The sequence below is a fragment of the Patella vulgata genome, chromosome 1, assembly GCF_932274485.2.
Source record: "Patella vulgata chromosome 1, xgPatVulg1.2, whole genome shotgun sequence".
NCBI lineage: Eukaryota > Metazoa > Mollusca > Gastropoda > Patellidae > Patella > Patella vulgata.
Genome location: NC_065879.2, coordinates 12,894,703 through 12,920,007, shown reverse-complemented (window position 1 = coordinate 12,920,007; position 25,305 = coordinate 12,894,703). Strand labels below are relative to the sequence as shown.

Here is a 25,305-nt window from a genome sequence, read left to right as displayed (position 1 = left end):
TCACGGTATCTGGACCATAGCCTGCTTATGACAGACTGAGAAACATTCATCGTCCGCGCCACAACCGCCTGTGTTGTGCCGATCTGTAGCATGCCAAGGGCACGTAACCTTTCATTTTGGGTAAGCCGACGCATATCAAAATTTGTTTTCTGGTCACTAAAACAATTAAACTGATGTTTCCACCCTGGAATTCAATGCCACAATGACTGTAACATTCAAAGCCAGAGTCGTGCAAATCTTGGGTTGGACCCCCATGATGATCCCAAGCATCACCTGCATTCCATACGGTAGCTATTGGTGCGTTTGGGCGTCACATGTAACTGGAAATGTTTCTTCTGTTAGGTTCTATAGTGACTTTTTTCGTAGTCATTTGCATATTTTAGTATTATGCCCCCAAAATCAAATATCCCCTACTTTTTTTGAATAGTATATAACAGTCATTAGGCAGACCAGTGCATATATATATAGCCATTAAGCAAACAAGTACATTATATAATACAGTCATTAGGCAGACAAGATAGCCACTGGACAGGCTAGTATTTATAATGTATAATAGGGAACAATTATATGGAATGTTGGTAAGGAAACATTGCTAGACTAGTCTTATGGTGAAGGGTGGAGAGATATGTGCATTCTCGGAGGGTCTAATTGGTGGGAGCACTGCTGGGTAAAGCGGGGCACACATATGGAGAATGAAAGGCGTGGTACAATGACAGTGAAGGACGTAGTGTTGTATAAACAGACGGGCTTTCAATCTGGTTTTGAAAATACAATGATATATACAATACAATAAGGCAACGTGAATTTGGCACGTTATTCAGGATTCGGGATCGCGAATCCCGAATACGGTGCTGGCTCGTTATTCGGGATTCGCCAATAACGAATAACGAGCCATCACGTTATTCGGGATTCGGGATTCGGGATTCGCCACTAAAATAGAACGACCTACGTTGTATCCGACCATTTCCTCTCTACCGCCTACAGTAGGGGTAAGTGAACGTTGGGTGACCGACTAACAAGGAGACGACCGTTTGTCGAGCGACTAGGGTGTTGGCTGGTTTGTTGACATGCACGGGGCAGTCCTCTCCTGAACTCGCCTGTTGTATTGCCGAATCCCGAATCCCGAATAACGTGCTGGCTCGTTATTCGTTATTCGTGATTCGCGAATCCCGAATAACGAGCCATCACGTTATTCGGGATTCGGGATTCGCCACTAAAACTGAACGACCTACGTTGCATCCGACCATTTCCTCTCTACTTCCGGGGTGGTGGGGGGGGGGGCGAATGTTCAAGCACGTGCGCGCTGTATTATTAAGAGTGTCATTGAGTCAACCTGCGTGGTTTCGTGGCAAGGAGTAGGGTCGCATGTCCAACCTCGTGGGTTTTCTCCGGGTCCTCCGGTTTGCACCCACTGCTAAAGACCCCTACGAGCAAGCGAATTATTGAAATAAAATTAAACTATATATTAGTCTCGAAATGACCTAGTTTGTGTCGAGTCGACGTTAAACCTCATTTTTTTTTCTCTCTCTCTCTCTCTCTCTCTCTCTCTCTCTCTCTCTCTCTCTCTTTCTACCCCCGACCGTAGGGGTAAGTGAACGTTGGGTGACCGACTAACAAGGAGACGACGGTTTGTTGAGCGAATAGGGTGTTGGCTGGTTTGTTGGCGTGCACGGGGCAGTCATCACCAGCAATCACCTGTTGCATTGCCGAATCCCGAATCCCGTGCTAGCTCGTTATTCGGGATTCGCCAATAACGAATAACGAATAACGAACCAGCACGTTAATCGGGATTCGCCACTAAAACTGAACGACCTACTTTGCATCCGACCATTTTCTCTCTACTTCTGGGGTGGTGGGGGCGGGGCGAATGTTCAAGCACGTGCGCGCTGTATCATTAAGCCTGTCATTGAGCCAACTTGCGTGGTTTGGAATCCCCGGATGTACGTGGCAAGGAGTAGGATCGCCTGTCCCACCTCATGGGTTTTTCCATGTCCTTCGGTTTCCACCCACTGCTAAAGACCCCTACGAGCAAGCGAATTATTGAAATAAAATTAAAACTATATGTTAGTCTCGAATAACCTAGTTTGTATCGAGTGGACGTTTAACCTCAAATTTCTCTCTCCCTCTCTCTCTACCCCCGACCGTAGGGGTAAGTGGGACGTTGGGTGACCGACTAACAAGGAGCCCTACGGTCGGGGGTAGAGAGGAAATGGTCGGATGCAACGTAGGTCGTTCTGTTTTAGTGGCGAATCCCGTATCCCGAATAACATAATGGCTCGTTATTCGTTATTCGTTATTGGCGAATCCCGAATAACGAGCCAGCACGGGATTCGGGATTCAGCAATACAACAGGTGATTGCTGGAGATGACTGCCCCATGCACGCCAACAAACCAGCCAACACCCTATTCGCTCAACAAACGGTCGTCTCCTTGTTAATCGGGAATCCAACGTTCACTTACCCCTACTGTCGGGGGTAGAAAGAGAGAGAGAGACAGAGAGAGAGAGACAGAGAGACATAGAGAGACAGATAGAGAAAAAAAATGAGGTTTAACGTTCACTCGACACAAACTAGGTCGAGACTAACATATAGTTTTAATTTTATTTCAATAATTCGCTTGCTCGTAGGGGTCTTTAGCAGTGGGTGGAAACCGGAGGACCCGGAGAAAACCCACGAGGTTGGACAGGCGATCCTACTCCTTGCCACGTACAACCGGGGATTCGAAACCATGCAAGTTGACTCAATGGCAGGCTTAATTATACAGCGCGCACGTGCTTGAACATTCGCCCCCCCCCCCCCGGAACTAGAGAGGAAATGGTCGGATGCAACGTAGGTCGTTCAGTTTTAGTGGCGAATCCCGAATCCCGAATAACGAGCCAGCACGTTATTCAGGATTCGGAAATACAACAGGTGAGTTCAATAATTCGCTTGCTCGTAGGGGTCTTTAGCAGTGGGTGGAAACCGGAAGACCCGGAGAAAACCCACGAGGTTAGACAGGCGACCCTATTCCTTGCCACGTACAACCGGGGATTCGAAACCAGACAACAACCTAGTCGCTCGACAAACGGTCGTCTCCTTGTTAGTCAGTCACCCATCGTTCACTTACCCCTACGGTCGGGGGTAGAGAGGAAATGGTCGGATGCAACGTAGGTCGTTCTGTTTTAGTGGCGAATCCCGAATAACGTGCTGGCTCGTTATTCGTTATTCGTTATTGGCGAATCCCGAATAACGAGCCAGCACGGTATTCGGGATTCGGGAATCCCGAATAACGTGCCAACTTCACGTTGCCATACAATAAATACAATATAGGAGCGTTTGGTTAGGTCGAAGCTAATCGGTGGTACTGTTCAATAATTCGCTTGCTCGTAGGGGTCTTTAGCAGTGGGTGGAAACCGGAAGACCCGGAGAAAACCCACGAGGTTAGACAGGCGACCCTATTCCTTGCCACGTACAACCGGGGATTCGAAACCAGACAACAACCTAGTCGCTCGACAAACGGTCGTCTCCTTGTTAGTCAGTCACCCATCGTTCACTTACCCCTACGGTCGGGGGTAGAGAGGAAATGGTCGGATGCAACGTAGGTCGTTCTGTTTTAGTGGCGAATCCCGAATAACGTGCTGGCTCGTTATTCGTTATTGGCGAATCCCGAATAACGAGCCAGCACGGTATTCGGGATTCGGGAATCCCGAATAACGTGCCAACTTCACGTTGCCATACAATAAATACAATATAGGAGCGTTTGGTTAGGTCGAAGCTAATCGGTGGTACTGTTAAGAGTTGTTAGATGTATACTTAATCTTGTTTGCAGCAACAATAAACTTTGGAAACAACATTATACTTTAAAACATAAAATTTATTCAAGAATTATAACGAATGCCAACCATCCAAATATATGACCTATGGCACATGTACAACAAAAATAAACGTTCTTATAAATCAATCATTTAGTCTGTTTGAGAAATTTAGAGTATCAATCAATGAATAAAGATAAATTTAAATGTGTAGACACTTCACACTTCTATAAATTAATGTGAACCAGATTTCCAGATTTTGTGTGAAGTTAGTTGTTGAAAATAAAAACATGTCTTTGAATTAATTGACTTAGAACTTCATGGGTAATTTGTACGTTATAGCTCCGTGTAAACCATTCACATGACGCCTTTTTGCAGTAGTAATCGTTTTGGAAAAGACTAATCAATACATAACGTAAATAATATGTAGGTATTGCGGTCAGAAGTCAATTTACTGGACATCAAATTACTAACTCTACATGCTAAGAAATCTTAAATTGCAAATGTATGAAATCTGAGCTTTTGTATCTTTAACAATTTAATATTTCTCAGGACTAATATTTTGTTCAATTTTATTTCTCCGGCCTGCCGGCATAGGGATCTTTAACAATTGAAATATTGTATCGTACTATTAAAATGAGAGTTACATCATTTATATTCACTGTAAGTTATTTAAGTGTACACTTATAATACACAGTAGTCTGGGCAATATTGATGTAATTACCAACATATTTAAACACTGTAGCTGTAGTTTCGGAATTTTTAGATACTCCGTAAACACGTAGCCAAATATCGTAAACTTTTCGAAGCTTTGTAGGCACCATTCTTGGAAGATTGCAGTGCATTCGTAACGACATATTAGTAAGCGGGACATTAGGACTGCCAATGTCGACCGAATAAGACAAATCAAAGGATATTTGTATTTCCGGATAATGTGTAACGTATGGAAGCCTATAACTACCATTCATAATTTCTACTTTTCGCCTCTTCAGAAAACGAAAGTCGAAAAGTAGAAGTTACGACAAAATGTGAGGCGACAAGACGGTATACAAGCCAAAATCAACTCGAAAATAGGAAATTAAGAAATAACACACCGCGATAATAGCGCCCCCCGTTTTTTCTTAATTTCTACTTTTCGACTTGCATTTTGGCTTGTATACCGTCTTGTCGACTTTCGACTTAGTCATATTTTTGTATTTATTGATGTAAGATTCACACATCTTAGCTCAAGACAAAATGTGTCAATACGTGTTAAGCTACGTGTTAAGCCTAAATCTTATATCATACACTGAAAAAACACTTGTGTTGGATCTCAACACAAGTACTTGTGTTAAAACTAATCTACACAAGTTATGTGTTGTTTTGCATTGCATTAACACAAACTTGTGTCGATTTATAAAATCTTGTGTTTTTTTCATATCATTAACACAAGTAATGTGTACCTTCCAAGATTTGTTTTCTTTTTAAAAAAAAAACTCCATACAAAGTCTGAATTCGGGAGTCGTCAAGTTTTAAGAAAAGTAATAAAGGGCTTAATTCACATCTCGAAAATCACATGCTGTTCTTCACTGGAAGGGTGTGAGTACCAATTAATCAGACAATTGCCAGACAGACTTGAATGTTAATTGATGTTAAGTTGTCTGTAAAGTTAAAATGTCTGTCTTTTTTTATTGACCCAATAAACTGATAGATCAAATGAATATATAGTGTACATGTGATTTTCAGCACCCTGGTGTTTTCGAAAATTGATTCAATGTACAATGAACAAAAAAAATGAGTAAAACTCTTAATAATGTAATTGGTTGATGTAATCGAAATTGGACAGTATTGGTTAACTGAAAAGTAACCAATCAAATTTAATTGATCATCCACGTGTATCTCATAATCGACTTATTGATATAATGGTTCTCCAAGTTATCTATACTTTTTGTCTGCGATATCACTTCGGTGGAAGTGGACGTAAAATACAACTAACTAAGAAGAAGTATCTATACTTTAGTCATTGCGACAAATTCTTTCTTTGATATTATATCAGCGACATTCAGTTAGATAGATGTAGTGAAGTTAGCATCAACAGGGTGCTTTAGCCGTGATATTTTAAAAAAAATTATAATGGTCACATAGAATACCAGACCGCAGGTTTGTAAATTTTTACAAAAAATAAAACCGTGTATTTAATTTAGCATGTATATATTGCTTCTATGTATATAATAATTCGTTTCGTTTAAAACAGTCAGATTTAGAACTACTGCCACTGACTGCACCGGAAGTCTATTTATATAATGGCGCCACAAAGAAATTTTTTTTGATGTGTTCTAAAAGTGTTCCGCTAATTCAGCAATCTAATGAATCTGTCTTAATTTTTCTGAAATCGTGCTTAATTATTATTAGCTAATCGGCGCTACACCGTTGTTCAAATACTTATAATTGCAAGAAACCCGCGACTAGGACCAGCAGGTAAGACTCTGTCTTGATTTTATAGTAATACTAGCGTGTGCCAACCGAAAAAGGGACGTAACTCTTTTTTCTTAATTGGCAGTCACAAATATGGCGCTATTTTTTCGCGAAAAGCTAGCCTTGCATTACGGCCTCGTGTTGGTTACCTGCAATCGATACCGGTTCCATTCAACCGAAAACAGTTAGTTAAGAGGTCAAGGTTGCTCCGCATGCAAAATTTATCACTCGTAGCAAGGTAAGAATATTTTTTTTCTCCGATTGAAAAGTTTGAAATTTTGTAACTTTTTTCGTGGAAGATGCGGAGCGAAAAAAAACCTGCTCAAATATGGATTAAATATCCCTTTATAAGATCCATCTTCATTTATTTCCATAAGTGGACGTGAACATTGGTAAAATTCAATTTTACTCCATGTGACCGAAATTCTGTCGGCCATATTGTAATGGCGGGGGCGTGTCAAATGTACCGTTAGACACCCGTTAGTTACACACGTGCTAATAATGAGTGATCATAGGAAGAATTTTAACTTTCTAAGATTGTGCAGTTGATTTTTTTACGAAAACAAACATAGCTCAGAATTGTATGGTATAATAAAGCCCAATAAAAACAAGCCAACAGTGAGGCTGATGTCCCCCGCCGAAATAGGAAAATAATTAGAGGACACATATAAATTTATCACAAATTATCTTTTACAAAGTATTGAACAATCAAACAGTATATCTTTACTTATAGTCTAACAATCAAAGTAGGAGAGTTATTGTTTTCCAAAGTCTCGACCAATCAAATTGCGTATCGCTCTGCTTACCCTGAGCAGAAAATGCTCATTATCAAACTTAGTCAAGGTATTACTGTAATGAAACTATACACCAAGTTTCATCAATCTCACTTAATTAGAACTAAAGTTATCGTGTCCCAAAGCATCAACCAATCAAATTGCTTATCTCTGCTTACCCTAAGCGGAAAATGCTCATCTTCGAACTCCATCAAGGCATTGACCTAATCAACACATACACCAAAATTGAACATTCTAGCTCAATTAGGAAGAGAGTTATCGTGCCCCAAAGTATCAACCAATCAAATTGCTTATCTCTGCTTACCCTAAGCGGAAAATGCTCATCTTCGAACTCCATCAAGGCATTGACCTAATAAACACATACACCAAGTTTGAACATTCTAGCTCAATTAAAAGTTATCGTGTCCCAAAGCATCAACCAATCAAATTGCTTATCTCTGCTTACCCTAAGCGGAAAATGCTCATCTTCGAACTCCATCAAGGCATTGACCTAATCAACACATACACCAAGTTTGAACATTCTAGCCCAATTAGGAAGAGAGTTATCGTGTCCCAAAGCATCAACCAATCAAATTGCTTATCTCTGCTTACCCTAAGCGGAAAATGCTCATCTTCGAACTCCATCAAGGCATTGACCTAATAAACACATACACCAAGTTTGAACATTCTAGCTCAATTAGGAAGAGAGTTATTGTGTCCCAAAAAGTGTGACGGACAGACAGACGGACAGACAGACGGACAGACAGACAGACAGACAGACAGACAGACGGACGAACCCATTTTAATAGTCCCCTGCTTTCTTCGAAAGGCGGGGGACAAAAAGAAATAAGGAGTACTTTTCTATATTTTTATTTTTAGGTTTTTTTTTTTAATTATTGAGAAATGGATAGGTCTACTAGTAGTTCTGAAGAGACATTACCCCCAACCGAAGAACTAGTAGAAGACACATTGGAATGTGGACAGAAGCTAAGCGATGAGAGTACTAGCAAAGAGCCAGAGGTGTGCCTGGGTACAATGAGTGGTATAATGTAGTATATAAAAGGGATAAAGCTGTTTATGTTTATAAACTTGCTGAAGATTATGAGGCAGGGGATCTCATAATTAAGCCGTGATAGCAGACTGTGAATGATAATTTCTAAAGTAAAATGTGACAATGAAACCCTGATGTGGCAACAGTTTTCGATCAGTTCTATTTCATTATTTTATTTTAAGTTACATTTTTCATAACAAGTTACATTTTTCATTGTTTTTAACTTATTATGTATTGTTTCAATGTTTTTTTCTTACCTTTTTTTCCATAACTTTTAACTAATATTATTGACTTATTTATATAAAGTTACTTTTTCCATTATTACTTTATACTAATATTATTAATATAGCTAACATATATTTATTACTGTCAACTTATTTATAACTGTTTTTCACCTGTTTCTGTTCTGAAGTTTTTACAGTGTTACTCTTTTCATTACCGGTAGTACTGTTAACTTGACTTTATGATTGACAACTTAAATACCTGTAGTTAACTTCTTTATACCTTGTTTTTCATCTTGTTTGTCTCAATATTTTTATTATTTAACATACGGTATATTAATTAGATTATTAATATTAACTCATATATTATTAACTCATGTATCATGTATTCCAGCCTGTTTTCCTTCATTTTATCAGTATTGTTTAATCATATTTACAAAACTTTTTCAGTATATGCAGAATATTTTGTAGATATTTAGCTGAATTGTTCTGTTTTTTTTATATTTTTATACTGAAAACTTCAAATCTGGAGTTTTGTTAGTTATGATTCAGTGCATTTATTTTGATAATTTTATTTTTTGATATTTCATACTCATAGCTGTCCACGAGAACATGGATATTTCATAGCTGTCCACGAGAACATGGATATTTCATAGCTGTCCATGAGAACATGTTTCCAGTTTCCATTTAATCATCAAAAAACAATTTCCACTATTTTTAATGATTTTTTTTTATAGTTATTATTTTTATGTTTTTTCGGAACAAAATATGTCCGATTTGCTTTAAATTTTGTCAAAATAAAAGGTAAAAACAATATTTTTGTGGTTGATTTTAGTAAATGTGTGTCTCTAGAACATCTGTGTACAATTTGAGTCTGTTCCAAAGTCATTCAGTTAGTCAAAAAATTATTTTTTCAATTTTGCCTGTTTTTGACGGATTTTGGGAAAACGCTGCTTACGTATGGGTATATAAAATTAGCTACAAAAAACAAAGTTATGAACCGATTGTCATAATTGAAAAAGATTAATGATTCTCAGGTGTTTTTCTAACTGTGTGCAAAATGTCAGGTCTGTAGCTCAAAAATTGAATTTTGGTTGGCACATGCTAGTAATACCCGGTTGCAATTATTGGCCGCCATCTTTGATTTTTATAGACGTTCGGGCAAAAGGAGAAATGTATATCCAGACATGGACTATAGCTAGATACTAACTTTTGTGTTAGTTGTTTAGTTGAAATGTAACCTTATTTCTGTAAAAGAAAAAAACAACAACAAACAAATCAGCCTTTTTTTTATATCAATGTCATCAATGTGTAGGCCTAATATTAGACTTTCAATGATTCAGAAGTTTCTCTACAGTTTCGTTATTTTTTTTTCCAGTCATTGATGTTAGCATGTACTACACAAAGAAAAACAGGTAACAGAATTTCATTTCCTTTTAATATATTTTTTTAATAATGGCCAATAATTGTTATTGTATGTAACACGAAAAGTATTTACCTCTGTAGAGAGAGGGCGAGTAAATGGGGTTTAAAGTTCACTAAATTCACTTGACACAAACTATGCCATTCATTTCCTTGTATTAAATTGGTCGAATCAAGTAGGTCCATGCTATATATATGTCCTAGAATCAAGTAGGACAGGTAGTCTTCTTCCGCCCTTTTTCTGAACACTGTCTCATTCTATTGCCATCTGTGTATGTTGTGTTATATTAATTCTGCATAATTAACTCTAGTTAACCTAGTTAACTCTATAATAATAAATGAATTTAATATATAAATAAATAAAATATAAATAAACCAATAATATATTTGTAGTTTAATATGTTTTATCTTATCATTACAGGCAAAGCATGAAGCCAAAGGAAATGTTTTTACCAAGGCATGTTCCTCAATAGCGGAGAGAGTTTTATCCAGTGTCGGTTCTGCAGAAGAACCCATTCATAGCAGACCACCCATTGCAGCACTTGTAAGGTCGCTATAAAGAACCCGACAGACTCTGCGACCAAAAGATCCCACTGACGTGTCGTCAAGCGTAAGTACTCATGCAATTAAATACCCATGTATATAAGAATTTATTAACATGTAATTAAATGTACAATTTTATTTATTTATTAACATGTACTTAAATGTACTTTTTTATTTATTTTTTGTTTTAGCTTGAAGATTTCATCGATCATAGTGCACCGGGATTTTATCAAAAAAGAGTAAAAGTTGGGGAAAGGCGCCATCACATTTTTTGTACTGATAGACAGATGCAACTACTCGCACGCGCAAAAACTTGGTATATGGATGCAACTTTTCGGGTGGTGAACAAGCCATGGTCTCAGCTGTTTTCCATACACGCCTTCATGAAGACTGGAGAGACCACCCGACAGTTACCATTGGTGTTTTGTGTAATGTCGGGTAAAAGCTAAGACGAATATTATAAGGTAAATAGCACTTACTGATTGAATTACTATTAATAGTAAAAAAGGACTATTATTTGGGACCTTGAAATTGTCACAAATGGGTCGCACTAACAGCGACATTTGTTTCAGGTATATTTGTTTCATCGGTGACACGTCTGGTGTCATGTGAATGCAACGACAACTGCCTGGTTGATTGATTTGTTGATTGGAGTTCAGATGTTTACATTAAAATCGACCACTTTCAGGTTGCCGTATTCACGGCCAGGCAAGACCGACTTGAAATTTGTAGAAATTTTTCTGGGGGAGACAGGCCCCAACAAATCCCCCGACGGTGCGTTTCACGACTTTGGCGCAAGACGGTGACCTTGAAGAGACGTCGAAAACCATTTAATAGAAATAGTAAAAGTCATATCTTACGAGATTATCGCTGGTCTTGTCAGAAAATGCTATTTTATATATGACCAGTTTGTGTTTGAAAAATTTAATTATTTATTCTCCCACCATTAAAGCACACTAATTACGAAATATCGCTCTCAGAAACTTCATGGTTTCTTTTGCAATTTGTTTGGGGTAAGACGTTATATAAATAATATCAATCTGTCTACCACACAAATTTAACAGATACAAATGCATGTTATTCCACAGGTAGACAGACAGGGCCTCCTTTGAAGGGACTCAGTGAAGGGAACGCGGTTGGTTTAGAGTTTGTCTGACCCCTTTGAATATTTGCGTCTCATCTCCAATGAAAACAATCATGTTGCTCTCATGCTGTTCTCAACCAGAATCAAACATATATCGTACCTGAGATTTGTTAGCATGTTCCACACAACCCAACATTTATCGGCACCGGGATTAAGGGTGTATATCTTTGTTTCTAACGCTTAGTGGGAATACGCCACGGAAACTACAATAAAAACTTATTTACAAAAACATTCTAAAGAGGGAAAACTGACATATTTCAAGCTTTACTATATTTAAAGAAATAATTTAAATCAGCCGGCTGAAACCCCGTCTCCGTTATTTGTTCAGTCATTCTTTAGGTATAGTGCCAGTTTCCACCGACAATGATATTGCAAACAAGTGTCCAATCTATAAAAGCATACATTCCTACAAAATGTTTCTTTAGTCAAGTGAAACAATAAATTCATAACTATTGTTATGGTATTAAATAGTGATGATGACGTAAGGGAAATCCTTTAGGGAATTCCTTGTGTTTGGATCATGTGATCATTGGAGAATACACGCTGGATGCAAATGGCTGATTGATTGTTTGTTGTCTTTAGAAACCAATCCACGCAACATGGTGTCAGAAGTGGGCATCAGAGGATGAAAATAGAATAATTTACCGAAGATAGGTCCAGATATTTCATTTAAGTAATTTATTTGATTATGGCGAAGCTGGAACCACCTAAAGAATTTGATTTTCTTAACCCCAATGAATGGCCGGAATGGAAACGGCGGTATAAACGATATCGTGAAGCCACGAAACTTAATGAGGAAGATATTCACGTTCAAACAAGTAATTTAATTTATTGTATGGGGGATGAAGCGGAATTTATCTTCTCCACATTCACTCTTACCCAAGACGAGAGGGGAAATTTTGATACTATCATGGCCAGATTTGACAATTATTTTGTACCTCGACGTAACGTCATATCAGAAAGGGCACGATTTCATGAGAGAAAGCAGAATCCTGGAGAGACTGTTGAAGTATTTCTCAGAACTTTACATAAATTAAGTGAGACGTGTGATTTTGGTGATCAAAGAGAGACTAATATTCGTGACAAGTTTATATGGGGTTTAACTGATAAGACGGTGTCTAGAACTTTACAGTTGAGAGGTAATATCACTCTAACTAATGCTGTAGAAACGGCTAGAAATCATGAGCTGATAAAGTCACAAAATCCAGGTAGTGAAGTTACAAATTCCTCAAATGTTGATTCAATACGTTTTAGAAGCCCACGAAATCGAGGTAATTACAGAAGCCGAAGTAGATTCAAAACAACTAGACTGTCACATCAAACGTATGGTAATAATACAGACTCCAAAGATTGTAATAGATGTGGGTTTTCTCATCGACGAGGACAATGTCCAGCATATCAGAAAACATGTAATCTTTGCTATCGTGTAGGTCATTTTGCTAGAATGTGCCGTAGTCAACCTAGATCAAATCCCGGTTGGGGTACTAATAATGCTACTAAGAAGAAAGGAGTTTATGATGTTAGAAATAATGAAGATTATAAAGAAAATTATGATGATTTTAGTGACATACAGGAACATGGTACGCATAAATCATTTACTTATAATAGAGTTAAAGAAGACGCAGTTGATAATGATGATGATTTCCTTATAGATTCTATAAATAATTCTGAAGATTCGGATGAATGGATTGTTCCACTACCAGTCGAAGGTATTGAAATAAACTTTAAAATCGACAGTGGTGCGCAAGTTGACATTTTACCCTTTAGATATTTTAGACAAGTGCAGGCACGTTCCAAAGGAAAAGTTAAACTTAATACTAAGCAGGTTAATTTGAAGACATATACAAATGAACCAATAGAAAATTGTGGCCGTTGTGTTGCTATGGTTGAAGTCCGAAATAAACAGTATTATTGTTATTTTACAGTAGTTACAGAGAAAGACGCTCAGCCTATTATAGGTCTTAGAACATCCGAAGGATTAGGGTTGCTTAACAGAGTACAACAGATTACAAGAGACATTAAAACGGATGAAAATGACTGGGTCAAGAAACATCCGAAACCCTTTGATGGACAGTTAGGCAAATTACCCGGGGTTATTAGTTTGAAATTGACTGAAGGGGCTCATGGTGTTGTTCATCCATGTCGTAATGTAGCTTTTTCAATGTATGATAAACTTAAAAGTGAACTAGATAGGATGGAAAATTCTGGTGTAATTCGTAAAGTTACTGAACCAACTGATTTTGTCAATAGTTTTGTAATATCTGAAAAATCCAATGGGCAAATTCGAGTTTGCTTAGATCCTAGGGATTTAAATAAATATCTTCAGAGAGAGCATTTTATGTTGCCGACACGATCTGAAATAATGTCTCGATTTAAAGATTCACAATTTTATACAAAACTTGATATGAGTCAAGGATTTTGGCAATGTTGTTTAACTGATGATGCTTCCACTTTAACAACTTTCAATAGTCCTTTTGGGCGTTATCAATATTTAAGGTTACCATTCGGTTTAAATGTGGCTCCCGAAATTTTTCATAGGATTGTCAGTCAACATTTTGAGGACATTCCTAATCTTATTACTGTGCATGATGATATGTTAATTTATGCTAAAACTAAGGAGGACCATGATGAAACACTTGAGAAGGTTTTGAAAAGAGCAGAGAGTCTTAATTTAAAATTTAATAAAGAGAAATGTAAAATTTTGATAGATTCTGTGACATTTATGGGGGAAGTAATATCTAAAGAAGGTATAAAACCTGATGATAGGAAAATTCAGGCTATTAAAGAGTTACCTTCTCCTAATAATTTAAAGGACCTTAGAAGAATTCTTGGTATGGTAAATTATTTGGGTAATTATATTCCCCATTTATCAAGTATAATTGAACCGTTGAGAGCATTAACAGAAAATGATGTAAAATTTGAGTGGACATATATACATGAAAACTGTTTGAATCAAGTTAAGACTATTTTATCTTCACAGCCTGTATTACAACATTTTGATTTAAACAAGCCAATCAAAATTTCTTGTGATGCCTCTATCACAGGGCTAGGTTGTTGTCTTTTGCAAAACTGTGATAATGATTGGAAGCCTGTGGCATATGCTTCTCGATCACTTAGAGATTCTGAAAAGAGATATGCCCAAATCGAAAAAGAGTTATTAGGTATTTTATTTGGATGTACTCGATTTCATCAATATATTTATGGTCAATATGTTTTAGTTGAAACGGACCATAAGCCTCTTGAAATTATTTTTAAGAAAAGGTTAGATCAACTTAGTCCTAGATTACAGAGAATGAGTCTAAAGTTACAATGTTATAATTTAGATGTAAATTATGTGCCTGGTAAATTGTTAATAACTGCTGATACTTTAAGTAGAGCTTCAATACCAGAAATAGATAGTAATTTGTCAGATAAGATTGAAACTGATATTAGAGTACATGTTGATAACATTATAGAGCATAAAGCTATTTCTTCTAGAATTATGAATGATGTTATACGAGAAACTAAGAAAGATAGAGTTTTATGTTTGTTAAAGAGTCAAATAGAACAAGGTTGGCCAAATAAGAAAAATCAAGTAGATCCTCTGATAAGAATATATTATAATTATAGAGATGAGTTAACTGTATGTGATGATATATTATTTAAACAATGTAATGTTATTATTCCTGTGTCCATGAGAGATTATGTTCTTAAGAAAATACATACTAGTCATTTAGGATGTGAAAAGACATTATCCCGAGCAAGGGAGAACATATTTTGGCCTGGTATATCTAAAGATGTCATTAGCATGATTGAAAACTGTGATGCATGCATTAAATATCAGAAACAGAAAAGATGTGAGAGTCTAATTCCTCATGCTATACCTGATTTACCTTGGGAAAAGATAGGTGTAGATTTGTTTACCTATAAGAATCAAGATTATTTAATTGGAGTTGATTATTACTCTAAGTATACTGTAGTCAAAAGTTTAAGAAATACTAAGAGTTCTACTGTAATCAATGTTATTAAATCATGGTGTTCTAATCATGGTATTCCCAAAGTAATATTTAGCGATAATGGGCCTCAATTTAGTTGTTTAGAATTTAAGAATTTTGCAGAGTCTTATAAATTCTTGCATGAAACATCTTCTCCACTTTATAGTCAAAGTAATGGTCAGGTAGAGAGATTTGTACAAGTTGTAAAAAATCTTATTAAGAAATGTGAAGCAAGTGGTGATGATTTTTATTTGGGTTTGTTAGAAATTCTTAATACTCCTATAAGTTCTCAGATAGGATCTCCTGCTGAATTGTTAATGAGTCGAAAGTTAAGGTCAGTTGTTCCAATTAAAGAAGATAAGCTAAAGCCTGTTGTTCAACAAAATGTTAAATCTGAATTAAAACTTAGACAAGATAAGATGAAACATTACTATGATCGGAAATGTCTTGAACATGATAGCAAGTTTATAAAAGGACAATCTGTTAATTTACATCAAGACGGGGTATGGCAGAAAGGTATTATTAAGAAAGAAATGAAATATCCTAGATCCTATATTGTTGAGACTGATAAGGGTTGTTATAGGAGAAATTCTAGATTTATTAAGAGAAATCCTTATCCTGTTAAGTTAAATAGAAATATGTTTGATGATATTGGTTTGTATTGTTTTGATCCAGTGAATAATGCTAATAATAATAATTATGTTAATAACAGAAATGTAAGATTGAATATGAATAATAATGGAAATTTAAGGCCTAGAAATAGAGAGGGTTATTATACAACTAGATCAGGAAGAGTAGTAAAACCTGTTAATAGATTAGATATTTGAAAATGTGTTTTTTTTTCTTTTCTTTTCTTTATGAAGGAAGGAGGATAGTATATATGGTTAAATTTTAAGTGTATACTGTATTGGATGATTAACTTTATTTACTTATGTAGTTTAATATAGTTTAGTTTTATAGTTTCATGATACTAGATAAGTATGTTAGTTTATAATATTATTTAATAAAAATTATATTGATGTCCATCTGAAGAAAGGGAGATGTTATGGTATTAAATAGTGATGATGACGTAAGGGAAATCCTTTAGGGAATTCCTTGTGTTTGGATCATGTGATCATTGGAGAATACACGCTGGATGCAAATGGCTGATTGATTGTTTGTTGTCTTTAGAAACCAATCCACGCAACAACTATGCGAGGGTGTGGTGAGTAAATTTGTGGTAACAAGTGTGAATAGGCTAATGTGACATAGAACAAGGTCACATTGATGTTGACAAATACGTAAGACGATATGAACATCAACTAAAAAGATATGTAATGTGATTCAGCTGCAAGGTGATATATGCATATATGCAGCATAGATAATTAAAACTTCTATTCAAGGTAAACCAACTGTATCTATTTATTTAAGTCTTACGTCGAGCTGAATACATTTTATGATTTATTTTCATCTATTGGTGGTTAACAGTGTGTAACTAAAAACTAAAATTGGATCTTATTATTGCCAATGATATAATGTACATGTAATAGCAAGTGTATATATATTTTTTGTTCAGTCTGTACACAGTAACATATCTGAGAACCATATTATTATCATAGTTAGCAGTGATACAAGGCAATTACCAATTTTCCATGTTCTTGGCCTGAAGAAATAAAATAATAAAAGTCAAGTTTTTATTATTATGCAAGTGGAAAAATACAATTATTCATAGTATGATTTGAATAAATACAACTGATTTGAAGTTGGAATTATTATTTGTCTAAGATGACTGAGCATTTACAAATTGAAATAGCTACTCTTCATCAAGAAAATACATGAATATTTTTCCCAATTCACCTGGATTTTATTGTAGGTCTTTGTACGTGAAATAGCTTTATTTAACGTCCGCTACCACCGAAGTGATATTGCAGAAAATTAACAAATTCGGATTCCCTTTTAAAGGAAATTGACTGCACTATCGCTGGATTGTATTATATAGGTCATGTCAGTTTTTTTCAAAATGGCGCCCAGAACACAAAACAAACATTGCAATTCAGGGCTGACTGGTGTCGAGGCTGTATCCTAAGAATGATTTTTTGAATATTTAATCACACAGAAACACAAGTATGCACATGCAGTTATGATATAATATTAAATTAGCTTACCTCAAATACCTCGAAATATACTGTTTGGTCAGTTTGTCCGCCCGCCATATTTCTATTAGTCACACATCCTTCGGCCAATTAAAATGGACGTATATTTTGTTTTAACCGAAACGAAAAATTTGCGTTATAAATAGTAAACGAGCTTGATCGACCGACCACTGCTAATGTTTTTTCGTGAAACGGTATAACTGCAATCAACACACGGCCGCCATTCTCGATGATTGACAACTCACATTTTTCCTCATCCACCAAAGAACCGTTAGGTTTCTTTGAACATACTGTAATAACATTGGGATTATCAGTTAATCAGCTTTAATTATCCCACTTTGATCGTTGCCATTTCCTATATTTTCCACAAAAAAACTTTGCCTTGTACGCACTAATTTATCAATTGGTATTGCCATCTACGACAAGCATGTCAACGTGCAGCTCACGGATTATCGTTAACAATTTCTAGGGGCTTGTAAAAAAAGATTGCATGTCGTGTAAATATTTATTTTGTTTTTTGTGTAGGTCATTTTCAAATAAATTCATCAGCATATTATTCGTTTTAAATAAATATAAAACTTTTATGAGAAACGATGATTATCAAAGAACCGTAAGTGCAACTAATGTTTTATCGTTTGGTTGAGCCTTTTACTAACCACGTGTTTCATGTTATTAAATATTTTCTTTCGTGTTTTGTTTGAATTGGCCTATTTCTAATAAATTATCCCGAGTCCCAAACGTCGTTAACCCGAGTCCCAAACGACGTATACCAAAGTCCCAAACGTCGTATACCGGAGTCCCAAATGTCGTGGTCATATTTTTTTGAGTCCCAAATGACGCGAGTCCCAAATGATGTGAGTCCCAAATGACATGTAATCAACCTAGAGTTGTTGTTAGTGTTTGTCGGATAGATCCTTTATACTTACTGGCGCTAGGTAATTTCGAGGCTAATATTGTTCAATTTTATTTGAATGATTTGCTTGCGCGTACCGTAGGAGTGTATTAGAAACAGTGTTTGCGCAGGTTCGAGAACGGCTGAAGAACATGAAAACACTTTCATGAGTCTCGAACATGAGAGAACGGTATCCATGGTAACAAGATGAATTAAATTTATACAATCTGTTACGATAACTTGTTTAGTATTTACTTCGCTATTAAGCTTAGTTTTGATAAATTATGACACCGTTTTACTCCTTTTCAATTCTTTGGATGACGATTACATCACCTTTTGATACGCCCTCGTCCGTAGGTTTGTCCGTCGTCTACAGAACTGATTATTTTAAAATTGATATGTTGTTTATTTTAATGAGATGAATCCCATTTAATTTCAATAATTTCTGTTAGTTTCTTCTGGAGTTATGGCCCTTGTTTCACTTTGTGAAATTCATTTGAATCTTTTAAATTAGTGAAACGAAGACGTCTATTAAATTTCTGCGATTTCTGTGAATTATGTCTAGAGTTGTGGCCCTTGTTTCACTTTTTCGAACCTTGTGAACGCACGAACAACAAAATTATCATCCGATTTGTATGAAAATTGTATGCATTATTTAAATTAGTAAAACACAAAACAAAAAAATCTGTCAAATTTCAACAATTAAGGCCCTTGTTTCAGTTTGTAGAACCTTTGTAAACCCACAAACGACGAAAATTATAATCTTGTATGAAATTTTCTTTTAAATGCCCACATTACCTACAAAAGAATGAATATGCGACAATCCCTGTTGACTGCGCAAACGATTAAACTGCTGTGGGCATATGTTTCGTTGCCTGGCAACCTAACTTACTTGATGTTATACTGGCCACATACTACATCCAATTTTCGAACGGTATTAAACTTCTAAATTAATAAATGCACCCATGATGCTGTTTTCTCAGCAGTTATCGATGCGTCGACCTTTGTAAACCCACAAACGACGACAATTATAATCTTGTATGAAATTTTCTTGTAAATGCCCACATTACCTACAAAAGAATGAATATGCGACAATCCCTGTTGACTCGCAAACGATTAAACTGCTGTGGGCATATGTTTCGTTGCCTGGCAACCTAACTTACTTGATGTTATACTGGCCACATACTACATCCAATTTTCGAACGGTATTAAACTTTTAAATTAATAAATGCACCCATGATGCTGTTTTCTCAGCAGTTATCGATACGTCGACCATGTTTGTTCTCCCTCACACCAGCTATGAGGTAGTGTGGGATTTGAGAACGGGAATGTGTTCGTGAACGCATTCCAGACTGCTCAAGTCTGACAAGAACCCATTCTCCGTCCGTTCTCTGCACCGGAACACTGTTTCGAATACACCCTAGGGGTATTTAGCAAAGGGAGGAAACCGGAGGACCCTGAGAAAACCCACAAGGCTGGACAGGCGACCCTATTCCTAGTCACATTCAAGTGGGGAATCACATAATAATGGCCTATTTCAAATAAGATATTTGCATATAAAGAAAGTAGGCTTACAGCCTCTTTCAAATGTGATATTTGCATATAAAGAAAGTACAAACTTAAATCGTCAGTGCTGGATAAACTAGCCAAAGGATTTGGCTGAATCAATTGGCGCTAAACTTCACCTAGTTTATCCACTGACATACGCCCGAATCAAACATGTTTGATATATTTGGCCGAATTGTATTTGAGTGGTGTGTCCGCTTCGCCGAAGCATTCGTCTGATTTTAGAATTCATTAGCCAATCACCACTCATTCATATCGAGTGGGTATCGCAAACTAGCAGTCGAACTGTGACACGGGTGCTACAGCCAACAAATTCCAACTACCATACTATCGGCTTAAATGCACGCCAATGGGACCTCAGGTTTTGTCTTCCATTGAAACGACTAGAAATGAAATGAAATGGGGTTTAACGTCCTACTGTTTTGCTCCGATCTTGTCTAATGAAGACAGGCATACACCACACAGTGTGCAATGAGGGAAATTTTGCCCGGACAGCGGCACTGCGGTGTATCGAATTCCAACTGTCAAGGGATCTTTTACGTGCACGCCAACGTGTACCGGTACACGGGACCTTGTTTTTTCATTTCATCCGAATGACTAGACAGCTGTCCTTGTCAGGCCCTCCGTCCTGCATCACTGACAAGGGGGAACCACGCCGGGAAATCTGGGTGAACTTTCTCGGCCAATGCAGGGATCGAACACCCAACCTCCAGGCTAGCGAGCCAGCGTCTTACCCACTTAGCCACTGCTGAAAAATTCAAATGAGCTTCCTCGGTCAACACTGGGAGCGAACCCGCAACCTCCCGGGTACCAAGCCAGTGCCTTACACACTAAGCCACATGACTCTCTTCTAATTACTGTGACAGTCCAGTCACATGACAAACAAGGGTTATTAAAACAGATTTTCAAGGCTTGGGTAAGATCTTCGGGATTCAAATGGTTTTAGATATCACACAGTTTGTATATGGTAAGGTATCTTAAACAGTTTATTACATGTCACATATTCAGATTTTTCAGTTTCCATATTAGATGCCATAGCAAATCAAAGATCATATAATAAAATAAGTCAAAAAACCCAAATATGGAAAAAGAAAGAGCTGAAGAAATGGTGATTTGAGCACCTATGCTTTCTCATAGGTGTTTTTGGAGGATGAGTGTTCAATTCTAATAGAAAAGATTGTTGTTATGGTATTTTAGAATCTCACCATAATGTGTTTGGCACAGTATATCCCGGTTGGAGCTGATGTGACATAAACCTCCATTTCATTTTATTGTTTTGAAATTTAAAATTCAGTTTAGTATAGTAAATTTGTACACGTACATGTATGTGCACAAACAGAATCTTACTTATGTCCAGATACATGTAGATATGACTGTCTCATCTGTGGGGGACCACGGTGGCCAAGTGGGTTAGACACTGGCTCGCATATTTTAAGGTCGCGGGTTTGCAGTAATGAAGTTGGGCATATGCCATACAGTGTGCTACGAGAGAAATTTTGCCGGGTACCGTGAGCTTAAGGCCTTCTCTTGTATCAAATTCTAACTGCCAGGGGATCTTTTACATGCACACCAATGTGTACACGGGACCACGTTTTTTTGTTCAATCTGAATGACTAGACAGCTGTCCTTGTCAGGCCCGCCTTCATGCATCACTAACAAGAGGAAACCACGCCGGAAAATCTGGGTGAACTTTCTCGGCCAATGCAGGGATCGAACACCCGACCTCCAGGCTAGCGAGCCAGCGTCTTACCCACTTAGCCACCATGACGACTAGACAGGGAATCCATGCTGAAAAATCCAAATGAGCTTTCTCGGTCAACACTGGGACTGAACCCGCAACCTCCCGGGTAGCAAGCCAGTGCCTTACACACTAAGCCACATGGCTCTCTTTTAATTACTGTGACTCTCCAGTCACATGACAAACAAGGGTTATTAAAACAGATTTTCACGGTTTAGGTAAGATCTTCGGGATTAAAATGGTTTTAGACATCACACAGTTTGTATATGGTAAGGTATCTTAAACAGTTAATTACATGTCACATATTCATATTTTTCAGTTTCCATATTAGATGCCATAGCAAATCAAAGATCATATAATAAAATAAGTCAAAAAACCCAAATATGGGAAAAGAAAGAGCTGAAGAAATGGTGATTTGAGCACCTATGATTTCTCATAGGTGTTTTTGGAGGGTGAGTGTTCAATTCTAATAGAAAAGATTGTTGTTGTGGTATTTTAGAATCTCACCATAATGTGTTTGGCACAATATAGCCCGGTTGGAGCTGATGTGACATAAACCCCGATTTCATTTTAATATTTTGAAATTTAAAATTCAGTTTAGTATAGTAAAACTGTACACGTACATGTATGTGCACAGACAGAATCTTACTTATGTCCAGATACATGTAGATATGACTATCTCATCTGTGGGGACCCATGGTGACCAAGTGGGTTAGACACTGGTTTGCATATTTTAAGGTCGCGGGTTTGCAGTAAGACGATGCAGTACGGGGGGCCTTACAAGGACAGCTGTCTAGTCGTTCAGATTGAACAAAAAAACGTGGTCCCGTGTACACATTGGCGTGCATGTAAAAGAGCCCCTGGCAGTTAGAATTTGATACAAGAGTAGGCCTTAGGGTCACGGTACCCGGCAAAATTTCTCTCGTGGCACACTGTATGGCATATGCCCAACCTCATTAGCCCAGTCGAAGCTGAACAGTAGGACGCCAAACCCAATTTCATTTCATTTTTTTCATTTTGTCTCATCTGTGACAAAGCAAACCAACACATTACAATACAATTTAATTAAATTAAAACTTCCGTCTATTTAAATATTGAATCGATTTAAGTCAACTAAAACATAGTATGTTGTTTTTCTCAGTTAACTACATCAGAAAGATCAAGACAGTTGGAAATGGCTATTCATATTTTGGAAACTTTTTCTCACAGAGCTTGATAATCAGGTAAAATGTAAGTAACATACATATTTGTATTTTTAATCATCAACTAGTTCTATACACTTGATTGGTAATCTAGTTATTCTTCTTGGGGCAATGCCTAGGACTCTCCTATTCAAGTCTTGGCATTCTTGATTTTTGACAATCACATCCATTGATTTTCTTCAAGTTGTGATAGACCCTATGTGTATTTTTACAGTAAATAGCAGTATAAAAATGGACAATATTTTACTTTTCAAAAAGATTTTAATAGGTAATATCCAATTTGTTGTCGATGGAAATAAAATATAATAATCTGCCTGGGTCTGTTACTGGACAAGACACAATAAGTGTTACCCAAAGATGAAACAAAATAGAGACGCAGTCTCGATGTGGCAAAATAAATTGTTTATTTAAACATTGTGAACCATAAATAGTAAGAAAGTATTCTTATTGCCTACTTTTTATTTTTTAGGCTGGAAGATTATTTGATGTATGATAACAACAAGAGATCCCAAGCATCAATTTATTTTTTAATTCTGGAAAAGAATGCATTTGACCCAATTTTTGAATATTTTTTTTTGTTTTTACTGTTAAATATTCATCCCAAACACGATTAGATTTTAATTCTCTACAGAAATTTATGTATAATATAGAATGTAAAGTGACATATAAATCACTTAGAATTTGGTCGGAAATCATAAAGTATTTAATAAGTATAGTCTAGAAACCAAATGTAGATCAAATATACCCAGAATTACAAAAAACCTTGACCTACATTGAGGTGACTTTCCCTTGCTTATGAAATGAAATAGGGTTTAATATCCTACTTTTCTGTGTTATTATGGTGATTCTGCCCTACAACCTACTCTTATATCAAATATTTCAACTGTCAAGGGTTGTTTAAAGGGAACCCAGGAGGGCCGAATGGTTAACACACGCACATTTGATCAGAAGGGTCTGTCATTGAGTCAGATAATTCAATTGTCAAGGGTATCTTTAAAGTAAACGCAGTGGGGGTAGTTTCAATTCTGGGCTTATACCCAATTATCCCTTGCCATGTCCTACACTACTGACGTGTGGGAACTATGTCGGAAAATCCAGTTGAAATTTCTCGGCCAATGCACTCACTGAACCACAGTGGCTCCTCCTTGCTTTTGACTTGTGATTATTTATATATATTTTGTACATATTATTTAATGTTTGCGATTTTCTCTGATATTTTTTTATTTTTCAATCCTGTAATCTTGATGCTTTGCTCCTTTTATGTACAAAATATTCATTTTGTTTGAGGAAAAGGTTCTACATCATTTTATTACTCCTGCAAAATAGTGCATTTTTCTTTTGTTAGTTTTCTGTGTATGCTAGTTATTTCTAGATGCCTCACAAATCACTTGTAATATGACTTTGTAGCACTTTTCAGTTTCTGAAAGTATTTCAATTTAGTGCATAATTAATCTAATTAGGGCTTGGTTTGGATGTTATTAAATTTAGATATATTTGAATTATATATTTTTGGGGTATGGGGTAGGGATCTTTCTTTTCTCAGTTCTTGTTTTCGGGTAAAGAAGAAATTAAATAGCTATTTTGTATTTTGTGATGTGGGGGGGAGGGGGGCAAAGTATAACAAAATTTTTATTAGTATTAGAATTATATCTCTGTTTTTCTGTTAACATTTCAAATGATGTCTATTTAGTTTTGATTTGGTGGTGTTGATTTACTTTTTCCTATCATTTTATGAATAAATGATAATTTAACAAATAAAATTATTGTTACCTCATTTATCAAACTTTACAGGTTAAACAGAGCAAAAGGGGTGGGGGCTGCATAGGAAAGATTGCTAAATTGAGGGAAAATAAAACACAAGTTTTTGTTGGTGGTTATACACAAGTTTTTATGAAACCACACAAGTTTCAGAAATTTCAACACAAGTTTCAGAAATTTCAACACAAGTTTCAGAAATTTCAACACAAGTTTCGACACAAGTATTGTGTAGATTTTCACACAAGTTTCAACACAAGTTTGTGTTGTTTTGTAAATTTTAACACAAGTCTTGTGTTGTTTCAACATTTAACACAAGTTTGTGTTGTTTCAACACTAGTTTGTGTTGTTAAATAGAGACACCTAACTTGTGTTGAAAACAACACAAGTTTTTTTTTAGTGTATAGACACTCCGAGTATGCACGTTTGTACAATCCATTAAATCTTACATAATACTATGTCAACTCCCCATACCTGATATAGATTAAAACTTACAATTAATCTGTCACTTAATATATGTCCAAAATGAGTTACAAATAAAATATGAATTCAGAATACAATATTGAAATTTAGATCCCAAATGATATTGTATTACACTTTCGGCAAATGAAATGTTTTTATTTGAGGGGGGATTATGGATTCACAGTA

General features: G+C 36.4%; 1 protein-coding gene across 6 annotated transcripts in view; it reads left to right on the top strand.

The window, feature by feature from the left end:
- Positions 1 to 25,305, top strand: part of LOC126808649 (GTPase IMAP family member 7) — a 50,873-nt gene that overhangs the window by 3,789 nt on the left and 21,779 nt on the right. Inside the window, exons 2-7 of one of the 6 annotated variants that reach the window (XR_008788228.1) lie at positions 9,668 to 9,704; positions 10,133 to 10,321; positions 10,453 to 10,718; positions 20,980 to 22,152; positions 22,842 to 22,930; positions 23,372 to 25,178. The exons of 1 other annotated variant lie outside the window; for it this stretch is intronic. The gene's annotated coding sequence lies outside the window, so the exon portion shown is untranslated. Of the gene's footprint in view, positions 1 to 9,667; positions 9,705 to 9,801; positions 9,984 to 10,132; positions 10,322 to 10,445; positions 10,719 to 20,979; positions 22,153 to 22,841; positions 22,931 to 23,371; positions 25,179 to 25,305 lie in introns of those variants that run through there. 4 more of the 6 variants (XR_008788227.1, XR_007674703.2, XR_008788229.1 and 1 more) reach the window with 4 other exon arrangements.